Below are 9005 nucleotides of genomic sequence, written 5' to 3' on the forward strand. Positions count from 1 at the left end.
ATGACTATCTGACTGGGATGCTCAGTTCTCCACCTTGTCTCTCATCATCCAGTTGGCTTGCCTGACTTCTGGGTAGCATGGTGGTCTCAGAGTTCCAAGAGGGAGAACCTGAAGCTGCATGGCCTCTTGAGGCCTAGGCTTGAAAGTCACATAAGGTCATGTCTACTGCACTCTACTGATAAAACCCTGTGACAAGACGAGGGCAAATTCAAAGGTGTGAAGGATAAACACCTCTTCATCAGAGGAGTGGCGACGCCACATCACAAAAGGGTGTGGACACAGGAAGTCCTGGGTCACTAGAGAACACCCACATCATCTCTCTGCGAGTTACCTGCAACAGCCACCAACCTCCCGAGCTAATGCACCCTTCAGATCTGTTTTCCACATAGCTTCCAGAACCATCCTCGCAAAGCAAAGATCTGACCCTGCTGTCGACTCCCTTCGTTTTCTTCCAAAAGGTAGAAGCTGCCAAAAAGGACAGCCTTTGAATAGCAAACGGTTAGCTGTAATTACGGCTCCATCTACCTTCCAGTGACAGTATTTTGGTGCAGTGCAGAAGGAAACGCACGGACACGCGCACCCACTGGCCTGCTCAGGACGCCGGTGATGAGGCATTGAGACACCCCCACTGAGTGCGGGCGGCAGCAGCCTGCAGTTGCTTTTACAATTTGGCCATCTCCCCATTTTGACTGTGAGCTGAAATCTCGCAAAATGGGGAGTGGCAAGGGGGCAAGCTGAACAGAAGGGAGATTCTGCGCATGCACACACACACACACACACACACACACACACACACACACGCACACACGCCAGGCGGTTGGGAAAAGGCAAAACCTGCGGGAAGAAGGGTGGCAAGGGGAACGCAGCCGGGATCTTTCTCCCTCCTGCTTCAGTTCTCTTTCGGTAACTAAGAACATCCACGGAAGCTGGAGTGAGGGAGAGTGTGCGCTTTCCTTATCTTTTTATTCGTTGTTAATTTCAATTTACGGATTGTCAGCGTTTGAAAGCTATGGCAGGCGTCTTCAATGCTTTTGCTAACGAGCTTCTCAGCGCCAAGTTGCCATCATTAGCATCGTGGGGAAGTACTTCCCCAGCACCCACCAAATGCTCCTGGGTAGTGTTGCCTGGTTCTGTTTCTGCACAGGCTGTGTCCTCAGAGCACCCAGCAGGAGATGATGGAGAATCCTGAGACTGAAGGGATGCAGGGATGGCCTAAGGTGCAGGAAATGCATCTCTGCAGATTCCATTTCCCTGGTGCATGGTTCACGTTCCAAGCTGTGAGATGAAGGAGGAATGGCAGGTGGCTCCTGTTTACAGGGCAAGTGGGCAGAAGGGGTATCAGCTCAAAATGCACCCCATCCAACCTTTTCTTGTAGGCCTCAGCACCAGGGAGCACTTGGAGGTTCTCACTGTTCTCAACAGAATGACAGAGGAGAGGGTGTTAGCAGTTGAAAGGAAGAAATAGGTGTGGGTCTAGGACAATGGGAAAACCAGAAAAAAGGAGGTGCACTGGGGACAATCAGGATGGGGCACCCAGAGCCAGGGCTCCTATGTTTGAAGCCTGGGTGTTTCCTTACCCTTCCTGGCAAGGTGATGGGAGCTAGAATGCCCATGTGGTGGCCACCAAGACAGGCAGCCCTAGGGCTTCAGAAATCTGGGACCTTGGAAGCTGAAGACACTAGAAGACAACAGACATGGAATGGAATGGAATTAGACTGGGGGCCCCAGACACATCTGCCGGCTAACTCTGCCTTTGCTCCTGCTTGTAATTGGAACCGGAGATAGAATCTTGGCAAGTGGGGATGCCAGCACAGCACGGAACACGGTTTTCTAATGTAACCAAGGTCTCTTGCTCTACCAGGTGGGTACAACAACCTCCCGCCCCTGGAGTGGAGGCCCCTCATGCCTCCATTAGCAGGAAGTCCACACCGTCCCTCATCAGGTCATGGAATCCCAGAGCCCTGGGGGGCTTCCCCAGTGCAAGGGATCAGTCCTATCACTCCTACCTCATGGGAAGAAACCATAAATCCGGTCATCCCATCAAAGGCACCTCTTCTCTGCCCTTTTTGCCACCGCATGACATCACTGGAAGACCATCATCTCCGCACTTGAAGAAAAACCCCACATCTTCAGCAAACTCCAAGCTTCATATGGCAGTGATTTGGGGGCAGGACTGACTCTCCTCCATCTGCCCTAGAATTCTAGCCCCCCAACCCCTATGTGTTTCCATAGCAGTATCCTTACCTACTTTTAAGTAATCTCTACACCCAACGTGGGGCTCAAACTCATGATTCTGAGATCAAAAGTCTCATGCTCTTCTGACTGAGCTGGCCAGGTGCCCCTCCATAGCAGACTTCTTAATCACACCTCTTTGACAGCCCTTTCCACATAGCCTCGCTATTATTTCTCTAAAAATCTGTTTCTCTGTCAGAACTTGTACACAGCGCCTGATGTATATTGTGTTCATTGAATGAATGAATGAAAGAACGTTACTTTAAGAAACACCTAAAATCCCGGCTTATATTTATATAGACCTGCAATATAGATAACAAAAGTAGGCTAAAATCTTGAAGTTAGACAGGGGGCATCAAAAGATGTTATTTCATTCCCTTGCTTTGATAATTAGAAAAATATATATTCAAATATATTTTTTTTAATTTTTTTTCAACGTTTTTTATTTATTTTTGGGACAGAGAGAGACAGAGCATGAATGGGGGAGGGGCAGAGAGAGAGGGAGACACAGAATCGGAAACAGGCTCCAGGCTCCGAGCCATCAGCCCAGAGCCTGACGCGGGGCTCGAACTCACAGACCGCGAGATCGTGACCTGGCTGAAGTCGGACGCTTAACCGACTGCGCCACCCAGGCGCCCAGGCGCCCCTATATTCAAATATTTTTAAAGAGATAGATGGCTTCTTCAGTCCTCTACAGTTATCTGTTCAAGCGGCTTCTATGATTTTACATGAGGAACTTGAGGCTCGGGTTGGTTGACTTGACCAAGGTCGCACAGCTAAAAAGCCAAGGAGGTAGGTCCTGTACTGAGTCTCTCTGCCTCCAAGCCTCTTTCCTCTAGGCCACACTGATTTCCTTGTGATCCCTCACTTAAAACCATTGATTTATTTGTTTGCTAATTTAAGCTCCTAGCCTAGAGAAGGCACTGTTTTAGGACTTATGCATAAAAGGATACAAAAAAAATCTATATATCCTGCCTGGTGGGTCAGAGAAGGCTTACAGAGCAGTAGCATCTGAGCTAGGCCTGCCTCTCCTGATTAAGCCAGTAAATCCCCTTTTCGACAGAAGCTAGCATGAACAATGATATGTAACTTGCAACTAAAAGTTTCCTCATACATGTTATATGGATGTAGCAGAATTTATTAACCACTCTGATATTGTTGGACATTTACATTGTTTCTAAAATTTCACTATTAATAATAAGATTATGATGAACCTTTTATTTTATGTATGTATTTATTTATTTTATTTTATTTTTTTTAATATTTATTCATCTTTGAGATGACAGAGAGAGACACAGCGTGAGTGGGGGAGGAGCAGAGAGGGAGGGAGACACAGAATCTAAAGCAGGCTCCAGGCTCTGAGCTATTAGCACAGAGCCTGATGTGGGACTCAAACTCACTGACTGTGAGATTATGACCTGAGCTGAAGTCGGACGCTTAACTGACCGAGCCACCCAGGCGCCCCTATGATGAACCTTTTTAAAAAAAGATTTTATTTTTAAGTAATCTCTACACCAAACATGGGACTCAAACTCACAACTCTGAGATCAAGAATCACACGCTCCACTGACTGAGCCAGCCAAGTGCCCCTATGATGAACCTTTCTGCATATGCCTGTTTGTATACGTGTCTCAAAGCATTGAGGATACGTCTTTGGTCTGTTACCATGTTGCCTTCCAGAAAGATTTGGATCAATTACTCTTCCGCCATAATTGCAAAAGAATGCCAATTTCTCCCCAATAACCTACTTCCTAATTGCAAGGCCCTGTATAAGGATCAGGATAATATGCATAAAAATACTTTACAAATAGTTATTAAATTTTTACCTATTATCAAAGAGCTTTCCTCTGAAGAAGGGAAACTATTATGTTTTGGGTGCTTCCTATGTGCTGGGCACTATACTAAGAACTTCCCATGCATCATGCTTTTTAAACTTCGTAACAACTCTTTGAGAAAAGGACTATTTTTTATTGAAATATAACTGACACACAATATTCTATTAGTTGCGTGTGTGTATAACACAATGATTTGACTTTTGTAAACACTGAAAACTGATCACCACAATAGGTCTAGCTACCGTCTGTCACCTTACAAAGTTAATTCAGTATTATTCACTGTTCTGAAAGGGACTCTTATTATCCCCATTTCATAGGGGAAAAAACCGAATTGAAGTAATTTGTCCAATCTGCAAAGCCAGCATCGGAACCCAGATCAGTCTGATTTCAGCTTCTCACTCTTACCATTGCTTATGTTAAACGGAATGTCTAAGTATGAAATAGCGGGGGCATCAGACACATAACAGTTAACGATACTACCAGGCAAAGTTAGGTACTAGGTAAGTTATACAGATGGCTATGTACGGTAAATGTGTGCCTTAGCTAGGGTGACCCAGCCCCGGCTCTCAGACGGCAGGTGAAGGTGAAAACATACGTAGCCTGGCAGATAATACTCCTCAAAGACATTTCTCCCTCGTTTCTTTTCCACTGCCAGGCACCCCCCAACTCAGTGTGGGCATCCCTTCCTCACCGAAGACGGTGCTGCGGATCGTCCAAAACTTCCTCATGTCATTTTCATCAAAATTCCCTGGTTCATAAAAAAAACTCAGAAGGTGTTAAGATTCTTACTTGTTCTTGAGTCATTGGTTATTACCAGTCGTTGATTTGGGTAATAACTATTACCCAAAAAAGACTAGTTTTTTTTTTTTTCCCTATCTACTCCCCTTGTATTTTTATTCAAACCAAGAAGCCTCGCTTAATTATAAAAGTAATTCATTTTCATGCTACTGCAAACTGAAAATATGAGTCAAATACACCAATTACATCTCTCTCCTTTTAGTAGCTATCCAGGTACTTTGAAAACCGCTCACAAGTCTTTGGGGACAGTCAACTGGCTTCCGGTCTCCTCCCAGACTGGTGCTCAGCTGCCCACGTCCCAACTTAGGGCTGTCAGTTAACACAGATCAGTCTTATCAGGCTGTGGGCCTGAGGCCTTGGACACACCTGCCACACTCCCATGTCATCTCTTTGGGACGAAGGGGGGTGAGCTGCCCACGTGATGGGCGACTTTGTAGCATCCTGGTAAAGAGATACAGGGACTCGACCAGTTTACCTAGATGACCTGAGGTCAGCTTCTGTATCTGTTTCCTCATCTGCAAATCGGTGAAAAATTACATTCTCGGGGCCTTTGTGGGTATTAAATGAGACATTGTATATTAAACTCTTCGCCCTGTGCTCGGCACATATTGTGTTCAAAACATAATTGTATACGCGGCTCCACACTGGGAACAAGAAGGGAAAAGATGTCCTTTCAAGACCCCTGTCTTGAACCTCAAGCAGCTCTGCCTCTCCATTCCCTGGGCTCCGTATTCCTCTGAACCTTTGGGAAGCGGAAGGTAGCAACGAAGAAGACCACACCACCTCTTCTAACACTCTCAATGCCATCATCACAGATCCAAGCTCTGTCTCGCAGCTCTCTTCTACCTCAGCTGCCTGTTTTTGGCTACTACTTTTGTTCCTGTTTATATCATGCATTTTCCCCGAGAGAAAACCCAGAGGCATTCCTTGTTCTTCCTCTCGCTTGGCCTCCTGCACGGCTACAGTGCGAACAACAGTTGGAGTTGCAGGATTGAAGAAAAATAATGAAAATGATGAATTCATACCCATTTGCACATTAAAAAAACCTCTGCTTTCATCAAAGCAGAAGGTGAAAGAACATTCCTCATCTGCTTCAGGTTATTTAAAGTTACATTCTTATAACAATGGAGTTAATAAAAGATTGTGTACAATTCACTCTATTTTAAGCCAGATGTTCACAAAGCATGCTCTATAGAATACCTGTTCAGAAGAATGTAAGCAACACAACATTAAAGAAAATCCCTTGCTAGCAGAACATGGGAAAAGGTGGGCTAAGCAAAATTTAAATTGTAGGACTCTCTCAAGGCCACAAGATCAAAGTGCACACTGAATCTCCAATGGGGGTTATGGTGTGTGATATTTTCCAAATTGGACTTCAAGCTCTGTTTTTGAGGAACGTCTCAGAGGACTTGCGTTCTTCTCGACCCACTTTGGAAAACAGATACAAATCCAAGGAAGATCACATTTAATGACTGTTCTAGAAACAGAAGTGAGGCTGAGAATGATATACTTGAAGATAACCAGAGAACCTGTCCTTCTGTTGCCAGACAACAGGAATTTAAGAGGAAAGGGAGGGTAGTGGTTAGTCCTCTACCAAACTGGGGCAGTAGATTTTGGGGACAAAGCAGCACCTATGTAAAGAGCTCTTTTGCCCTGGACAGTTGTCACCGAAGGGGAAAATAAAACATGCCCTGAAAAGAACATATGCTACATAAACATGGCATGGTAGAGGGCAGAGGAGAATGGTGTGGGATATGTTGGGGGGGAGTACATTCCTCTCTTCAGCTTTTTGGAAATATGGTAGAATTATGCAAAGGAACTAAGCCAGTGCCAGCGATTACTAGGAGTGCTTCGGTTTTGCCTCACTTAGACTTATAACCACTACACCTGAGTGACTCATACTTCTCTCCCTCCCTCTCTACGTATCGGTCATGCTACTCCTGCTCGTGAGGCCTCTGTCCTTGGCCACCGACTTCCCCCCCACCTCTGTCTCATCCCAACGTCAGACAGGATATATCCCTTGGTTTAGGGCTATTTCACTTGCCTGTGGCAACCAACGAACAAATGTATTGGTGCATCGCACTGAAGAGCTAAAGAGGAGTCTGGGCTCAGGCCCAGCGTGAGCAGCGTGAGGGGGGCCTCAGTCAAGGTCATGAGGACCCAGGTCTCTCTGCTGCATCTTTTGGCTCCACTCTTCTGTGTGCTGGCTGGCTCCATACTCGAGCTCCACAGCTTGGCCAGATGGCTGCGGCCCCCCATGCCCGGCAGATACAGCGCTCTCTTCCCCAGAAGTCCCTGCAGTGGTCACCACTGAATCTCATTGGCTCTGGCTGGGTCCGGTCGCTGAGCCAACATAAGCATTCCTATCTGCTCCTTGACTGACCTTGCCCTCCCTCGAAAGTTTGATGAATTTTTCACTCAGTGATTAATGTCCTATTGCCTCTGTGTCTTGGTGAATTTCCCTATATTTTAAACAAGATACAAATTATTCTAACAAAATAGTAAGAGTTATAAATGATACCTGAATAGGGTGGGTGCAGGTGGTTCGGGGTCGTGAAGGCCTGGCCCTGGAGGCACTGCCTGGATGGAAGGCACCTGAGAGTTGATTCTCCACGACGGTCCAGATGGCATCAGGGACCCTCTTCTCCCTCCGCGTCCTGAAGGAGAGCAAGGGCACTGGGCTCTGTAGATCAGAGTAAACACAGGGTCTCGGGTCAAACGAGCAACGTGGGAGAAGCAGACTCTTTCTTGTTTTAGTACCTTTCTCTCCTTTTGCCTGATCTTTAGAATATTCTAAAGCGTTCGGCTTTACTTTCCAACCATTCCCTGGTGGTTCAGTATAGGATTAACCAGGCCAACGTGCATAATCCACTGGTGTGAATTTTGTGGCTAGGGTTATGTTCTAGACTCACTGATGTTCGGTTCTGTGGCAGAAATGCCAGACTCTTGCTGGCACAGTGCCAATACCGGTAATATCAGGATCCAAGCTTCACCTGGCTGCTGTCTCCCCCTACCCCACACTTCTCAACCCACCAGCGTCCTTCTCCTTCACCCCACCTCTGTCTACCTCCCTCCCAGCCTACCCTGTCTGCTGTGCATCCCTCCAGGAGTATAAAATAGGGTCTCACGTAGAGGTTCCCCGGCTATCAGTGACAGAGGACATTACACTATCCCTGCGGCCTTTGCAGTTAAGGCCTCGGAGAGGTGGGCAGCCCAAGACCCTCCCCAGCCCTCCATCCCATTCCGCCTGCTGGTAGCACAGCATGTAGATAGACATGCTGGGCTCCCCCACACCCACTCTGTCCTGTTGCCTTAGCAACGAGACTGAGAAAGTTGGGTTTCTTGGTATCCAAGGTTACACTGTGCTCAGACGACTGCTACATGTACAAATGGATCTCTAGTTCGGTGAGAGGTTTTAACTGTATACAGGTGGATACGAGTGACACAGCGAATCTGGGTCTGATCACAAGATTCCCTTTCGTTTGTGTAACTAGAACTCAGGGTTATCACTAGGATCATTTGCAATCAGCAGAAAGAGCTGCTTTCTTTCTTCCCAGGAGTAAGGAAAGTGGGTTCTTAAAGGCAGGGGTGAGAACTGGGGCGAGAGTTGATAGAAAGGGAGCGTCAATGTTATTATTTACTTTTTATTCAGTCACGTGAATTTACAAAAGAAGAGGACCGTGCATCTTTGCCCTTTATAGTTCATAGCCCAGGGTGTTTTTTGGGGTGGTCCCACAGACCATCTCCCCCAAGACAGCCAAAGGTCAAGCTGGTAGTCAAGGGACACACATAGCTCACCCCAGATACTCATCTGAGCAGAGGCAGCAGGCCCTCAAACCCAGAGTCTTTTGTTGCCTCAGCCCTGCTCTGCCTTCCCTGCTCTCTCCTGCCATGGGGGGGAAGGTTCTCTGGGCCCAGCTCTACCCGGGTTGTGGCCTCTCAGCCAAGCTCAGCCACACAAGCGTCCCAGCTGACTTCCTGCAAGGAGGAACGGCTCCATGGGCCGTTGGATCCAGAGCGCCTGTCTTCTAGCTTGGCTCATGACAGACAGCCCTTGACGGTTTCCACAGACATCTCATGCGATGTTGCAAAAATCCAAGGAGGAGGAAGGTACAGTTTATCCGGCCCATGTTGCAAGTG

The 9005-nt window shown here is 47.0% G+C and overlaps 1 long non-coding RNA gene across 1 annotated transcript in view; it reads right to left on the reverse strand.

Moving 5' to 3' along the window:
- Positions 1-8640, reverse strand: part of LOC121042794 (uncharacterized) — a 37671-nt gene extending 29031 nt beyond the window's left edge. The window contains exons 1-2 of the long non-coding RNA XR_005796449.1: positions 7994-8640; positions 7387-7548 (exon numbers count right to left, since the gene is read on the reverse strand). This is a non-coding gene — a long non-coding RNA (uncharacterized LOC121042794). The remainder of the gene's footprint in view (positions 1-7386; positions 7549-7993) is intronic.
- Between the last annotated feature and the right edge of the window lie 365 nt (positions 8641-9005).

The sequence above is a fragment of the Herpailurus yagouaroundi genome, unplaced genomic scaffold (genome assembly GCF_014898765.1).
Source record: "Herpailurus yagouaroundi ecotype Mexico unplaced genomic scaffold, PumYag 186, whole genome shotgun sequence".
NCBI lineage: Eukaryota > Metazoa > Chordata > Mammalia > Carnivora > Felidae > Herpailurus > Herpailurus yagouaroundi.